This window comes from Cucumis melo, chromosome 11 (assembly GCF_025177605.1).
Source record: "Cucumis melo cultivar AY chromosome 11, USDA_Cmelo_AY_1.0, whole genome shotgun sequence".
Classification (NCBI taxonomy): domain Eukaryota; kingdom Viridiplantae; phylum Streptophyta; class Magnoliopsida; order Cucurbitales; family Cucurbitaceae; genus Cucumis; species Cucumis melo.
The window spans coordinates 22,003,327-22,019,963 of NC_066867.1; positions in this window are offsets into that span (position 1 = coordinate 22,003,327).

Sequence of the window (16,637 nt, forward strand, 5' to 3'; positions counted from 1 at the left end):
CGAAGCTTCCAATGAGTGGCGAACGCTCGTCCGATGTCAGAAACCAATGGAAATGCACTTGCAGCGAAGGAAACGGGCTGAGCTCGAGGACTTCCGGTGCTCGTCCCAAGAAAACGCGAGCGGGAATGCCCCGGACTCAGTTTTCTCGTCCTGGGGTAAAAAGCGGTCCCCCGACGGTTTCTTCCCTTTGCTCCGTATTGGTCATAAGTCTTTCGATCTTCGGGTCTCGTGCTCCGAGGACTTCAACCCACACTCCTGGCATGCTCCCTGACACGTTTTCCGGAGGTATAGGTCGGGAAGCGAGCTCGTTGGAGGGAGAACTGTGGTGCGACCCAAAACGGTCCAAAAGATGGCCGAAGCTTCCAACGAGTGGCGAACGCTCGTCCGGTGTCAGAAACCACTGGAAATGCACTTGCAGCGAAGGAAACGGGCTGAGCTCGAGGACTTCCGGTGCTCGTCCCAAGAAAACGCGAGCGAGAATGCCCCGGACTCAGTTTTCTCGTCCTGGGGTAAAAAGCGGTCCCCCGACGGTTTCTTCCCTTTGCTCCGTATTGGTCATAAGTCTTTCGATCTTCGGGTCTCGTGCTCCGTGGACTTCAACCCACACTTCTGGCATGCTCCCTGACACGTTTTGCGGAGGTATAGGTCGGGAAGCGAGCTCGTTGGAGGGAGAACTGTGGTGCGACCCAAAACGGTCCAAAAGATGGCCGAAGCTTCCAACGAGTGGCGAACGCTCGTCCGGTGTCAGAAACCACTGGAAATGCACTTGCAGCGAAGGAAACGGGCTGAGCTCGAGGACATCCGGTGCTCGTCCCAAGAAAACGCGAGCGGGAATGCCCCGGACTCAGTTTTCTCGTCCTGGGGTAAAAAGCGGTCCCCCCGACGGTTTCTTCCCTTTGCTCCGTATTGGTCATAAGTCTTTCGATCTTCGGGTCTCGTGCTCCGAGGACTTCAACCCACACTCCTGGCATGCTCCCTGACACGTTTTGCGGAGGTATAGGTCGGGAAGCGAGCTCGTTGGAGGGAGAACTGTGGTGCGACCCAAAACGGTCCAAAAGATGGCCGAAGCTTCCAACGAGTGGCGAACGCTCGTCCGGTGTCAGAAACCACTGGAAATGCACATGCAGCGAAGGAAACGGGCTGAGCTCGAGGACTTCCGGTGCTCGTCCCAAGAAAACGCGAGCGGGAATGCCCCGGACTCAGTTTTCTCGTCCTGGGGTAAAAAGCGGTCCCCCGACGGTTTCTTCCCTTTGCTCCGTATTGGTCATAAGTCTTTCGATCTTCGGGTCTCGTGCTCCGAGGACTTCAACCCACACTCCTGGCATGCTCCCTGACACGTTTTCCGGAGGTATAGGTCGGGAAGCGAGCTCGTTGGAGGGAGAACTGTGGTGCGACCCAAAACGGTCCAAAAGATGGCCGAAGCTTCCAACGAGTGGCGAACGCTCGTCCGGTGTCAGAAACCACTGGAAATGCACTTGCAGCGAAGGAAACGGGCTGAGCTCGAGGACTTCCGGTGCTCGTCCCAAGAAAACGCGAGCGGGAATGCCCCGGACTCAGTTTTCTCGTCCTGGGGTAAAAAGCGGTCCCCCGACGGTTTCTTCCCTTTGCTCCGTATTGGTCATAAGTCTTTCGATCTTCGGGTCTCGTGCTCCGAGGACTTCAACCCACACTCCTGGCATGCTCCCTGACACGTTTTCTGGAGGTATAGGTCGGGAAGCGAGCTCGTTGGAGGGAGAACTGTGGTGCGACCCAAAACGGTCCAAAAGATGGCAGAAGCTTCCAACGAGTGGCGAACGCTCGTCCGGTGTCAGAAACCAATGGAAATGCACTTGCAGCGAAGGAAACGGGCTGAGCTCGAGGACTTCCGGTGCTCGTCCCAAGAAAACGCGAGCGGGAATGCCCCGGACTCAGTTTTCTCGTCCTGGGGTAAAAAGCGGTCCCCCGACGGTTTCTTCCCTTTGCTCCGTATTGGTCATAAGTCTTTCGATCTTCGGGTCTCGTGCTCCGAGGACTTCAACCCACACTCCTGGCATGCTCCCTGACACGTTTTCCGGAGGTATAGGTCGGGAAGCGAGCTCGTTGGAGGGAGAACTGTGGTGCGACCCAAAACGGTCCAAAAGATGGCCGAAGATTCCAACGAGTGGCGAACGCTCGTCCGGTGTCAGAAACCACTGGAAATGCACTTGCAGCGAAGGAAACGGGCTGAGCTCGAGGACTTCCGGTGCTCGTCCCAAGAAAACGCGAGCGGGAATGCCCCGGACTCAGTTTTCTCGTCCTGGGGTAAAAAGCGGTCCCCCGACGGTTTCTTCCCTTTGCTCCGTATTGGTCATAAGTCTTTCGATCTTCGGGTCTGGTGCTCCGAGGACTTCAACCCACACTCCTGGCATGCTCCCTGACACGTTTTCCGGAGGTATAGGTCGGGAAGCGAGCTCGTTGGAGGTTGAACTGTGGTGCGACCCAAAACGGTCCAAAAGATGGCCGAAGCTTCCAACGAGTCGCGAACGCTCGTCCGGTGTCAGAAACAACTGGAAATGCACTTGCAGCGAAGGAAACGGGCTGAGCTCGAGGACTTCCGGTGCTCGTCCCAAGAAAACGCGAGCGGGAATGCCCCGGACTCAGTTTTCTCGTCCTGGGGTAAAAAGCGGTCCCCCGACGGTTTCTTCCCTTTGCTCCGTATTGGTCATAAGTCTTTCGATCTTCGGGTCTCGTGCTCCGTGGACTTCAACCCACACTCCTGGCATGCTCCCTGACACGTTTTTCGGAGGTATAGGTCGGGAAGCGAGCTCGTTGGAGGGAGAACTGTGGTGCGACCCAAAACGATCCAAAAGATGGCCGAAGCTTCCAACGAGTGGCGAACGCTCGTCCGGTGTCAGAAACCACTGGAAATGCACTTGCAGCGAAGGAAACGGGCTGAGCTCGAGGACTTCCGGTGCTCGTCCCAAGAAAATGCGAGCGGGAATGCCCCGGACTCAGTTTTCTCGTCCTGGGGTAAAAAGCGGTCCCCCGACGGTTTCTTCCCTTTGCTCCGTATTGGTCATAAGTCTTTCGATCTTCGGGTCTCGTGCTCCGAGGACTTCAACCCACACTCCTGGCATGCTCCCTGACACGTTTTCCGGAGGTATAGGTCGGGAAGCGAGCTCGTTGGAGGGAGAACTGTGGTGCGACCCAAAACGGTCCAAAAGATGGCCGAAGCTTCCAACGAGTGGCGAACGCTCGTCCGGTGTCAGAAACCACTGGAAATGCACTTGCAGCGAAGGAAACGGGCTGAGCTCGAGGACTTCCGGTGCTCGTCCCAAGAAAACGCGAGCGGGAATGCCCCGGACTCAGTTTTCTCGTCCTGGGGTAAAAAGCGGTCCCCCGACGGTTTCTTCCCTTTGCTCCGTATTGGTCATAAGTCTTTCGATCTTCCGGTCTCGTGCTCCGAGGACTTCAACCCACACTCCTGGCATGCTCCCTGACACGTTTTCCGGAGGTATAGGTCGGGAAGCGAGCTCGTTGGAGGGAGAACTGTGGTGCGACCCAAAACGGTCCAAAAGATGGCCGAAGATTCCAACGAGTGGCGAACGCTCGTCCGGTGTCAGAAACAACTGGAAATGCACTTGCAGCGAAGGAAACGGGCTGAGCTCGAGGACTTCCGGTGCTCGTCCCAAGAAAACGCGAGCGGGAATGCCCCGGACTCAGTTTTCTCGTCCTGGGGTAAAAAGCGGTCCCCCGACGGTTTCTTCCCTTTGCTCCGTATTGGTCATAAGTCTTTCGATCTTCGGGTCTCGTGCTCCGTGGACTTCAACCCACACTCCTGGCATGCTCCCTGACACGTTTTCCGGAGGTATAGGTCGGGAAGCGAGCTCGTTGGAGGGAGAACTGTGGTGCGACCCAAAACGGTCCAAAAGATGGCCGAAGCTTCCAACGAGTGGCGAACGCTCGTCCGGTGTCAGAAACCACTGGAAATGCACTTGCAGCGAAGGAAACGGGCTGAGCTCGAGGACTTCCGGTGCTCGTCCCAAGAAAACGCGAGCGGGAATGCCCCGGACTCAGTTTTCTCGTCCTGGGGTAAAAAGCGGTCCCCCGACGGTTTCTTCCCTTTGCTCCGTATTGGTCATAAGTCTTTCGATCTTCGGGTCTCGTGCTCCGAGGACTTCAACCCACACTCCTGGCATGCTCCCTGACACGTTTTCCGGAGGTATAGGTCGGGAAGCGAGCTCGTTGGAGGTTGAACTGTGGTGCGACCCAAAACGGTCCAAAAGATGGCCGAAGCTTCCAACGAGTGGCGAACGCTCGTCCGGTGTCAGAAACCACTGGAAATGCACTTGCAGCGAAGGAAACGGGCTGAGCTCGAGGACTTCCGGTGCTCGTCCCAAGAAAACGCGAGCGGGAATGCCCCGGACTCAGTTTTCTCGTCCTGGGGTAAAAAGCGGTCCCCCGACGGTTTCTTCCCTTTTCTCCGTATTGGTCATAAGTCTTTCGATCTTCGGGTCTCGTGCTCCGAGGACTTCAACCCACACTCCTGGCATGCTCCCTGACACGTTTTCCGGAGGTATAGGTCGGGAAGCGAGCTCGTTGGAGGGAGAACTGTGGTGCGACCCAAAACGGTCCAAAAGATGGCCGAAGCTTCCAACGAGTGGCGAACGCTCGTCCGGTGTCAGAAACCACTGGAAATGCACTTGCAGCGAAGGGAACGGGCTGAGCTCGAGGACTTCCGGTGCTCGTCCCAAGAAAACGCGATCGGGAATGCCCCGGACTCAGTTTTCTCGTCCTGGGGTAAAAAGCGGTCCCCCGACGGTTTCTTCCCTTTGCTCCGTATTGGTCATAAGTCTTTCGATCTTCGGGTCTCGTGCTCCGAGGACTTCAACCCACACTCCTGGCATGCTCCCTGACACGTTTTCCGGAGGTATAGGTCGGGAAGCGAGCTCGTTGGAGGGAGAACTGTGGTGCGACCCAAAACGGTCCAAAAGATGGCCGAAGCTTCCAACGAGTGGCGAACGCTCGTCCGGTGTCAGAAACCACTGGAAATGCACTTGCAGCGAAGGAAACGGGCTGAGCTCGAGGACTTCCGGTGCTCGTCTCAAGAAAACGCGAGCGGGGAATGCCCCGGACTCAATTTTCTCGTCCTGGGGTAAAAAGCGGTCCCCCGACGGTTTCTTCCCTTTGCTCCGTATTGGTCATAAGTCTTTCGATCTTCGGGTCTCGTGCTCCGAGGACTTCAACCCACACTCCTGGCATGCTCCCTGACACGTTTTCCGGAGGTATAGGTCGGGAAGCGAGCTCGTTGGAGGGAGAACTGTGGTGCGACCCAAAACGGTCCAAAAGATGGCCGAAGCTTCCAACGAGTGGCGAACGCTCGTCCGGTGTCAGAAACCACTGGAAATGCACTTGCAGCGAAGGAAACGGGCCGAGCTCGAGGACTTCCGGTGCTCTCCCAAGAAAACGCGAGCGGGAATGCCCCGGACTCAGTTTTCTCGTCCTGGGGTAAAAAGCGGTCCCCCGACGGTTTCTTTCCTTTGCTCCGTATTGGTCATAAGTCTTTCGATCTTCGGGTCTCGTGCTCCGAGGACTTCAACCCACACTCCTGGCATGCTCCCTGACACGTTTTCCGGAGGTATAGGTCGGGAAGCGAGCTCGTTGGAGGGAGAACTGTGGTGCGACCCAAAACGGTCCAAAAGATGGCCGAAGCTTCCAATGAGTGGCGAACGCTCGTCCGGTGTCAGAAACCACTGGAAATGCACTTGCAGCGAAGGAAACGGGCCGAGCTCGAGGACTTCCGGTGCTCGTCCCAAGAAAACGCGAGCGGGAATGCCCCGGACTCAGTTTTCTCGTCCTGGGGTAAAAAGCGGTCCCCCCGACGGTTTCTTCCCTTTGCTCCGTATTGGTCATAAGTCTTTCGATCTTCGGGTCTCGTGCTCCGAGGACTTCAACCCACACTCCTGGCATGCTCCCTGACACGTTTTCCGGAGGTATAGGTCGGGAAGCGAGCTCGTTGGAGGGAGAACTATGGTGCGACCCAAAACGGTCCAAAAGATGGCCGAAGCTTCCAACGAGTGGCGAACGCTCGTCCGGTGTCAGAAACCACTGGAAATGCACTTGCAGCGAAGGGAACGGGCTGAGCTCGAGGACTTCCGGTGCTCGTCCCAAGAAAACGCGAGCGGGAATGCCCCGGACTCAGTTTTCTCGTCCTGGGGTAAAAAGCGGTCCCCCGACGGTTTCTTCCCTTTGCTCCGTATTGGTCATAAGTCTTTCGATCTTCGGGTCTCGTGCTCCGAGGACTTCAACCCACACTCCTGGCATGCTCCCTGACACGTTTTCCGGAGGTATAGGTCGGGAAGCGAGCTCGTTGGAGGTTGAACTGTGGTGCGACCCAAAACGGTCCAAAAGATGGCCGAAGCTTCCAACGAGTGGCGAACGCTCGTCCGGTGTCAGAAACCACTGGAAATGCACTTGCAGCGAAGGAAACGGGCTGAGCTCGAGGACTTCCGGTGCTCGTCCCAAGAAAACGCGAGCGGGAATGCCCCGGACTCAGTTTTCTCGTCCTGGGGTAAAAAGCGGTCCCCCGACGGTTTCTTCCCTTTGCTCCGTATTGGTCATAAGTCTTTCGATCTTCGGGTCTCGTGCTCCGAGGACTTCAACCCACACTCCTGGCATGCTCCCTGACACGTTTTCCGGAGGTATAGGTCGGGAAGCGAGCTCGTTGGAGGGAGAACTGTGGTGCGACCCAAAACGGTCCAAAAGATGGCCGAAGCTTCCAACGAGTGGCGAACGCTCGTCCGGTGTCAGAAACCACTGGAAATGCACTTGCAGCGAAGGGAACGGGCTGAGCTCGAGGACTTCCGGTGCTCGTCCCAAGAAAACGCGATCGGGAATGCCCCGGACTCAGTTTTCTCGTCCTGGGGTAAAAAGCGGTCCCCCGACGGTTTCTTCCCTTTGCTCCGTATTGGTCATAAGTCTTTCGATCTTCGGGTCTCGTGCTCCGAGGACTTCAACCCACACTCCTGGCATGCTCCCTGACACGTTTTCCGGAGGTATAGGTCGGGAAGCGAGCTCGTTGGAGGGAGAACTGTGGTGCGACCCAAAACGGTCCAAAAGATGGCCGAAGCTTCCAACGAGTGGCGAACGCTCGTCCGGTGTCAGAAACCACTGGAAATGCACTTGCAGCGAAGGGAACGGGCTGAGCTCGAGGACTTCCGGTGCTCGTCCCAAGAAAACGCGATCGGGAATGCCCCGGACTCAGTTTTCTCGTCCTGGGGTAAAAAGCGGTCCCCCGACGGTTTCTTCCCTTTGCTCCGTATTGGTCATAAGTCTTTCGATCTTCGGGTCTCGTGCTCCGAGGACTTCAACCCACACTCCTGGCATGCTCCCTGACACGTTTTCCGGAGGTATAGGTCGGGAAGCGAGCTCGTTGGAGGGAGAACTGTGGTGCGACCCAAAACGGTCCAAAAGATGGCCGAAGCTTCCAACGAGTGGCGAACGCTCGTCCGGGGTCAGAAACCACTGGAAATGCACTTGCAGCGAAGGAAACGGGCTGAGCTCGAGGACTTCCGGTGCTCGTCTCAAGAAAACGCGAGCGGGAATGCCCCGGACTCAGTTTTCTCGTCCTGGGGTAAAAAGCGGTCCCCCGACGGTTTCTTCCCTTTGCTCCGTATTGGTCATAACTCTTTCGATATTCGGGTCTCGTGCTCCGAGGACTTCAACCCACACTCCTGGCATGCTCCCTGACACGTTTTCCGGAGGTATAGGTTGGGAAGCGAGCTCGTTGGAGGGAGAACTGTGGTGCGACCCAAAACGGTCCAAAAGATGGCCGAAGCTTCCAACGAGTGGCGAACGCTCGTCCGGTGTCAGAAACCACTGGAAATGCACTTGCAGCGAAGGAAACGAGCTGAGCTCGAGGACTTTCGGTGCTCGTCCCAAGAAAACGCAAGCGGGAATGCCCCGGACTAAGTTTTCTCGTCCTGGGGTAAAAAGCGGTCCCCCGACGGTTTCTTCCCTTTGCTCCGTATTGGTCATAAGTCTTTCGATCTTCGGGTCTCGTGCTCCGAGGACTTCAACCCACACTCCTGGCATGCTCCCTGACACGTTTTCCGGAGGTATAGGTCGGGAAGCGAGCTCGTTGGAGGGAGAACTGTGGTGCGACCCAAAACGGTCCAAAAGATGGCCGAAGCTTCCAACGAGTGGCGAACGCTCGTCCGGTGTCAGAAACCACTGGAAATGCACTTGCAGCGAAGGAAACGGGCTGAGCTCGAGGACTTCCGGTGCTCGTCCCAAGAAAACGCGATCGGGAATGCCCCGGACTCAGTTTTCTCGTCGTGGGGTAAAAAGCGGTCCCCCGACGGTTTCTTCCCTTTGCTCCGTATTGGTCATAAGTCTTTCGATCTTCGGGTCTCGTGCTCCGAGGACTTCAACCCACACTCCTGGCATGCTCCCTGACACGTTTTCCGGAGGTATAGGTCGGGAAGCGAGCTCGTTGGAGGGAGAACTGTGGTGCGACCCAAAACGGTCCAAAAGATGGCCGAAGCTTCCAACGAGTGGCGAACGCTCGTCCGGTGTCAGAAACCACTGGAAATGCACTTGCAGCGAAGGAAACGGGCTGAGCTCGAGGACTTCCGGTGCTCGTCTCAAGAAAACGCGAGCGGGAATGCCCCGGACTCAATTTTCTCGTCCTGGGGTAAAAAGCGGTCCCCCGACGGTTTCTTCCCTTTGCTCCGTATTGGTCATAAGTCTTTCGATCTTCGGGTCTCGTGCTCCGAGGACTTCAACCCACACTCCTGGCATGCTCCCTGACACGTTTTCCGGAGGTATAGGTCGGGAAGCGAGCTCGTTGGAGGGAGAACTGTGGTGCGACCCAAAACGGTCCAAAAGATGGCCGAAGCTTCCAACGAGAGTGGCGAACGCTCGTCCGGTGTCAGAAACCACTGGAAATGCACTTGCAGCGAAGGAAACGGGCCGAGCTCGAGGACTTCCGGTGCTCTCCCAAGAAAACGCGAGCGGGAATGCCCCGGACTCAGTTTTCTCGTCCTGGGGTAAAAAGCGGTCCCCCGACGGTTTCTTTCCTTTGCTCCGTATTGGTCATAAGTCTTTCGATCTTCGGGTCTCGTGCTCCGAGGACTTCAACCCACACTCCTGGCATGCTCCCTGACACGTTTTCCGGAGGTATAGGTCGGGAAGCGAGCTCGTTGGAGGGAGAACTGTGGTGCGACCCAAAACGGTCCAAAAGATGGCCGAAGCTTCCAATGAGTGGCGAACGCTCGTCCGGTGTCAGAAACCACTGGAAATGCACTTGCAGCGAAGGAAACGGGCCGAGCTCGAGGACTTCCGGTGCTCGTCCCAAGAAAACGCGAGCGGGAATGCCCCGGACTCAGTTTTCTCGTCCTGGGGTAAAAAGCGGTCCCCCGACGGTTTCTTCCCTTTGCTCCGTATTGGTCATAAGTCTTTCGATCTTCGGGTCTCGTGCTCCGAGGACTTCAACCCACACTCCTGGCATGCTCCCTGACACGTTTTCCGGAGGTATAGGTAGGGAAGCGAGCTCGTTGGAGGGAGAACTGTGGTGCGACCCAAAACGGTCCAAAAGATGGCCGAAGCTTCCAACGAGTGGCGAACGCTCGTCCGGTGTCAGAAACCACTGGAAATGCACTTGCAGCGAAGGAAACGGGCCGAGCTCGAGGACTTCCGGTGCTCGTCCCAAGAAAACGCGGGCGGGAATGCCCCGGACTCAGTTTTCTCGTCCTGGGGTAAAAAGCGGTCCCCCGACGGTTTCTTCCCTTTGCTCCGTATTGGTCATAAGTCTTTCGATCTTCGGGTCTCGTGGTCCGAGGACTTCAACCCATACTCCTGGCATGCTCCCTGACACGTTTTCCGGAGGTATAGGTCGGGAAGCGAGCTCGTTGGAGGGAGAACTGTGGTGCGACCCAAAACGGTCCAAAAGATGGCCGAAGCTTCCAACGAGTGGCGAACGCTCGTCCGGTGTCAGAAACCACTGGAAATGCACTTGCAGCGAAGGAAACGGGCTGAGCTCGAGGACTTCCGGTGCTCGTCCCAAGAAAACGCGAGCGGGAATGCCCCGGACTCAGTTTTCTCGTCCTGGGGTAAAAAGCGGTCCCCCGACGGTTTCTTCCCTTTGCTCCGTATTGGTCATAAGTCTTTCGATCTTCGGGTCTCGTGCTCCGAGGACTTCAACCCACACTCCTGGCATGCTCCCTGACACGTTTTCCGGAGGTATAATTCGGGAAGCGAGCTCGTTGGAGGGAGAACTGTGGTGCGACCCAAAACGGTCCAAAAGATGGCCGAAGCTTCCAACGAGTGGCGAACGCTCGTCCGATGTCAGAAACCACTGGAAATGCACTTGCAGCGAAGGAAACGGGCCGAGCTCGAGGACTTCCGGTGCTCGTCCCAAGAAAACGCGAGCGGGAATTCCCCGGACTCAGTTTTCTCGTCCTGGGGTAAAAAGCGGTCCCCCGACGGTTTCTTCCCTTTGCTCCGTATTGGTCATAAGTCTTTCGATCTTCGGGTCTCGTGCTCCGAGGACTTCAACCCACACTCCTGGCATGCTCCCTGACACGTTTTCCGGAGGTATAGGTCGGGAAGCGAGCTCGTTGGAGGGAGAACTGTGGTGCGACCCAAAACGGTCCAAAAGATGGCCGAAGCTTCCAACGAGTGGCGAACGCTCGTCCGGTGTCAGAAACCACTGGAAATGCACTTGCAGCGAAGGAAACGGGCCGAGCTCGAGGACTTCCGGTGCTCGTCCCAAGAAAACGCGAGCGGGAATGCCCCGGACTCAGTTTTCTCGTCCTGGGGTAAAAAGCGGTTCCCCGACGGTTTCTTCCCTTTGCTCCGTATTGGTCATAAGTCTTTCGATCTTCGGGTCTCGTGCTCCGAGGACTTCAACCCACACTCCTGACATGCTCCCTGACACGTTTTCCGGAGGTATAGGTCGGGAAGCGAGCTCGTTGGAGGGAGAACTGTGGTGCGACCCAAAACGGTCCAAAAGATGGCCGAAGCTTCCAACGAGTGGCGAACGCTCGTCCGGTGTCAGAAACCACTGGAAATGCACTTGCAGCGAAGGAAACGGGCCGAGCTCGAGGACTTCCGGTGCTCGTCCCAAGAAAACGCGAGCGGGAATGCCCCGGACTCAGTTTTCTCGTCCTGGGGTAAAAAGCGGTCCCCCGACGGTTTCTTCCCTTTGCTCCGTATTGGTCATAAGTCTTTCGATCTTCGGGTCTCGTGCTCCGAGGACTTCAACCCACACTCCTGGCATGCTCCCTTACACGTTTTCCGGAGGTATAGGTCGGGAAGCGAGCTCGTTGGAGGGAGAACTGTGGTGCGACCCAAAACGGTCCAAAAGATGGCCGAAGCTTCCAACGAGTGGCGAACGCTCGTCCGGTGTGAGAAACCATTGGAAATGCACTTGCAGCGAAGGAAACGGGCCGAGCTCGAGGACTTCCGGTGCTCGTCCCAAGAAAACGCGAGCGGGAATGCCCCGGACTCAGTTTTCTCGTCCTGGGGTAAAAAGCGGTTCCCCGACGGTTTCTTCCCTTTGCTCCGTATTGGTCATAAGTCTTTCGATCTTCGGGTCTCGTGCTCCGAGGACTTCAACCCACACTCCTGGCATGCTCCCTGACACGTTTTCCGGAGGTATAGGTCGGGAAGCGAGCTCGTTGGAGGGAGAACTGTGGTGCGACCCAAAACGGTCCAAAAGATGGCCGAAGCTTCCAACGAGTGGCGAACGCTCGTCCGGTGTCAGAAACCACTGGAAATGCACTTGCAGCGAACGAAACGGGCCGAGCTCGAGGACTTCTGGTGCTCGTCCCAAGAAAACGCGAGCGGGAATGCCCCGGACTCAGTTTTCTCGTCCTGGGGTAAAAAGCGGTCCCCCGACGGTTTCTCCCCTTTGCTCTGTATTGGTCATAAGTCTTTCGATCTTCGAGTCTCGTGCTCCGAGGACTTCAACCCACACTCCTGGCATGCTCCCTGACACGTTTTCCGGAGCTATAGGTCGGGAAGCGAGCTCGTTGGAGGGAGAACTGTGGTGCGACCCAAAACGGTCCAAAAGATGGCCGAAGCTTCCAACGAGTGGCGAACGCTCGTCCGGTGTCAGAAACCACTGGAAATGCACTTGCAGCGAAGGAAACGGGCCGAGCTCGAGGACTTCCGGTGCTCGTCCCAAGAAAACGCGGGCGGGAATGCCCCGGACTCAGTTTTCTCGTCCTGGGGTAAAAAGCGGTCCCCCGACGGTTTCTTCCCTTTGCTCCGTATTGGTCATAAGTCTTTCGATCTTCGGGTCTCGTGCTCCGAGGACTTCAACCCACACTCCTGGCATGCTCCCTGACACGTTTTCCGGAGGTATAGGTCGGGAAGCGAGCTCGTTGGAGGGAGAACTGTGGTGCGACCCAAAACGGTCCAAAAGATGGCCGAAGCTTCCAACGAGTGGCGAACGCTCGTCCGATGTCAGAAACCACTGGAAATGCACTTGCAGCGAAGGAAACGGGCCGAGCTCGAGGACTTCCGGTGCTCGTCCCAAGAAAACGCGAGCGGGAATTCCCCGGACTCAGTTTTCTCGTCCTGGGGTAAAAAGCGGTCCCCCGACGGTTTCTTCCCTTTGCTCCGTATTGGTCATAAGTCTTTCGATCTTCGGGTCTCGTGCTCCGAGGACTTCAACCCACACTCCTGGCATGCTCCCTGACACGTTTTCCGGAGGTATAGGTCGGGAAGCGAGCTCGTTGGAGGGAGAACTGTGGTGCGACCCAAAACGGTCCAAAAGATGGCCGAAGCTTCCAACGAGTGGCGAACGCTCGTCCGGTGTCAGAAACCACTGGAAATGCACTTGCAGCGAAGGAAACGGGCCGAGCTCGAGGACTTCCGGTGCTCGTCCCAAGAAAACGCGAGCGGGAATGCCCCGGACTCAGTTTTCTCGTCCTGGGGTAAAAAGCGGTTCCCCGACGGTTTCTTCCCTTTGCTCCGTATTGGTCATAAGTCTTTCGATCTTCGGGTCTCGTGCTCCGAGGACTTCAACCCACACTCCTGACATGCTCCCTGACACGTTTTCCGGAGGTATAGGTCGGGAAGCGAGCTCGTTGGAGGGAGAACTGTGGTGCGACCCAAAACGGTCCAAAAGATGGCCGAAGCTTCCAACGAGTGGCGAACGCTCGTCCGGTGTCAGAAACCACTGGAAATGCACTTGCAGCGAAGGAAACGGGCCGAGCTCGAGGACTTCCGGTGCTCGTCCCAAGAAAACGCGAGCGGGAATGCCCCGGACTCAGTTTTCTCGTCCTGGGGTAAAAAGCGGTCCCCCGACGGTTTCTTCCCTTTGCTCCGTATTGGTCATAAGTCTTTCGATCTTCGGGTCTCGTGCTCCGAGGACTTCAACCCACACTCCTGGCATGCTCCCTTACACGTTTTCCGGAGGTATAGGTCGGGAAGCGAGCTCGTTGGAGGGAGAACTGTGGTGCGACCCAAAACGGTCCAAAAGATGGCCGAAGCTTCCAACGAGTGGCGAACGCTCGTCCGGTGTGAGAAATCATTGGAAATGCACTTGCAGCGAAGGAAACGGGCCGAGCTCGAGGACTTCCGGTGCTCGTCCCAAGAAAACGCGAGCGGGAATGCCCCGGACTCAGTTTTCTCGTCCTGGGGTAAAAAGCGGTTCCCCGACGGTTTCTTCCCTTTGCTCCGTATTGGTCATAAGTCTTTCGATCTTCGGGTCTCGTGCTCCGAGGACTTCAACCCACACTCCTGGCATGCTCCCTGACACGTTTTCCGGAGGTATAGGTCGGGAAGCGAGCTCGTTGGAGGGAGAACTGTGGTGCGACCCAAAACGGTCCAAAAGATGGCCGAAGCTTCCAACGAGTGGCGAACGCTCGTCCGGTGTCAGAAACCACTGGAAATGCACTTGCAGCGAACGAAACGGGCCGAGCTCGAGGACTTCTGGTGCTCGTCCCAAGAAAACGCGAGCGGGAATGCCCCGGACTCAGTTTTCTCGTCCTGGGGTAAAAAGCGGTCCCCCGACGGTTTCTCCCCTTTGCTCTGTATTGGTCATAAGTCTTTCGATCTTCGAGTCTCGTGCTCCGAGGACTTCAACCCACACTCCTGGCATGCTCCCTGACACGTTTTCCGGAGCTATAGGTCGGGAAGCGAGCTCGTTGGAGGGAGAACTGTGGTGCGACCCAAAACGGTCCAAAAGATGGCCGAAGCTTCCAACGAGTGGCGAACGCTCGTCCGGTGTCAGAAACCACTGGAAATGCACTTGCAGCGAAGGAAACGGGCCGAGCTCGAGGACTTCCGGTGCTCGTCCCAAGAAAACGCGGGCGGGAATGCCCCGGACTCAGTTTTCTCGTCCTGGGGTAAAAAGCGGTCCCCCGACGGTTTCTTCCCTTTGCTCCGTATTGGTCATAAGTCTTTCGATCTTCGGGTCTCGTGCTCCGAGGACTTCAACCCACACTCCTGGCATGCTCCCTGACACGTTTTCCGGAGGTATAGGTCGGGAAGCGAGCTCGTTGGAGGGAGAACTGTGGTGCGACCCAAAACGGTCCAAAAGATGGCCGAAGCTTCCAACGAGTGGCGAACGCTCGTCCGGTGTCAGAAACCACTGGAAATGCACTTGCAGCGAAGGAAACGGGCCGAGCTCGAGGACTTCCGGTGCTCGTCCCAAGAAAACGCGGGCGGGAATGCCCCGGACTCAGTTTTCTCGTCCTGGGGTAAAAAGCGGTCCCCCGACGGTTTCTTCCCTTTGCTCCGTATTGGTCATAAGTCTTTCGATCTTCGGGTCTCGTGCTCCGAGGACTTCAACCCACACTCCTGGCATGCTCCCTGACACGTTTTCCGGAGGTATAGGTCGGGAAGCGAGCTCGTTGGAGGGAGAACTGTGGTGCGACCCAAAACGGTCCAAAAGATGGCCGAAGCTTCCAACGAGTGGCGAACGCTCGTCCGGTGTCAGAAACCACTGGAAATGCACTTGCAGCGAAGGAAACGGGCCGAGCTCGAGGACTTCCGGTGCTCGTCCCAAGAAAACGCGAGCGGGAATGCCCCGGACTCAGTTTTCTCGTCCTGGGGTAAAAAGCGGTCCCCCGACGGTTTCTTCCCTTTGCTCCGTATTGGTCATAAGTCTTTCGATCTTCGGGTCTCGTGCTCCGAGGACTTCAACCCACACTCCTGGCATGCTCCCTTACACGTTTTCCGGAGGTATAGGTCGGGAAGCGAGCTCGTTGGAGGGAGAACTGTGGTGCGACCCAAAACGGTCCAAAAGATGGCCGAAGCTTCCAACGAGTGGCGAACGCTCGTCCGGTGTCAGAAACCACTGGAAATGCACTTGCAGCGAAGGAAACGGGCCGAGCTCGAGGACTTCCGGTGCTCGTCCCAAGAAAACGCGAGCGGGAATGCCCCGGACTCAGTTTTCTCGTCCTGGGGTAAAAAGCGGTCCCCCGACGGTTTCTTCCCTTTGCTCCGTATTGGTCATAAGTCTTTCGATCTTCGGGTCTCGTGCTCCGAGGACTTCAACCCACACTCCTGGCATGCTCCCTGACACGTTTTTCGGAGGTATAGGTCGGGAAGCGAGCTCGTTGGAGGGAGAACTGTGGTGCGACCCAAAACGGTCCAAAAGATGGCCGAAGCTTCCAACGAGTGGCGAACGCTCGTCCGGTGTCAGAAACCACTGGAAATGCACTTGCAGCGAAGGAAACGGGCCGAGCTCGAGGACTTCCGGTGCTCGTCCCAAGAAAACGCGAGCGGGAATGCCCCGGACTCAGTTTTCTCGTCCTGGTGTAAAAAGCGGTCCCCCGACGGTTTCTTCCCTTTGCTCCGTATTGGTCATAAGTCTTTCGATCTTCGGGTCTCGTGCTCCGAGGACTTCAACCCACACTCCTGGCATGCTCCCTTACATGTTTTCCGGAGGTATAGGTCGGGAAGCGAGCTCGTTGGAGGGAGAACTGTGGTGCGACCCAAAACGGTCCAAAAGATGGCCGAAACTTCCAACGAGTGGCGAACGCTCGTCCGGTGTCAGAAACCACTGGAAATGCACTTGCAGCGAAGGAAACGGGCCGAGCTCGAGGACTTCCGGTGCTCGTCCCAAGAAAACGCGAGCGGGAATGCCCCGGACTCAGTTTTCTCGTCCTGGGGTAAAAAGCGGTCCCCCGACGGTTTCTTCCCTTTGCTCCGTATTGGTCATAAGTCTTTCGATCTTCGGGTCTCGTGCTCCGAGGACTTCAACCCACACTCCTGGCATGCTCCCTGACACGTTTTCCGGAGGTATAGGTCGGGAAGCGAGCTCGTTGGAGGGAGAACTGTGGTGCGACCCAAAACGGTCCAAAAGATGGCCGAAGCTTCCAACGAGTGGCGAACGCTCGTCCGGTGTCAGAAACCACTGGAAATGCACTTGCAGCGAAGGAAACGGGCCGAGCTCGAGGACTTCCGGTGCTCGTCCCAAGAAAACGCGAGCGGGAATGCCCCGGACTCAGTTTTCTCGTCCTGGGGTAAAAAGCGGTCCTCAGACGGTTTCTTCCCTTTGCTCCGTATTGGTCATAAGTCTTTCGATCTTCGGGTCTCGTGCTCCGAGGACTTCAACCCACACTCCTGGCATGCTCCCTTACACGTTTTCCGGAGGTATAGGTCGGGAAGCGAGCTCGTTGGAGGGAGAACTGTGGTGCGACCCAAAACGGTCCAAAAGA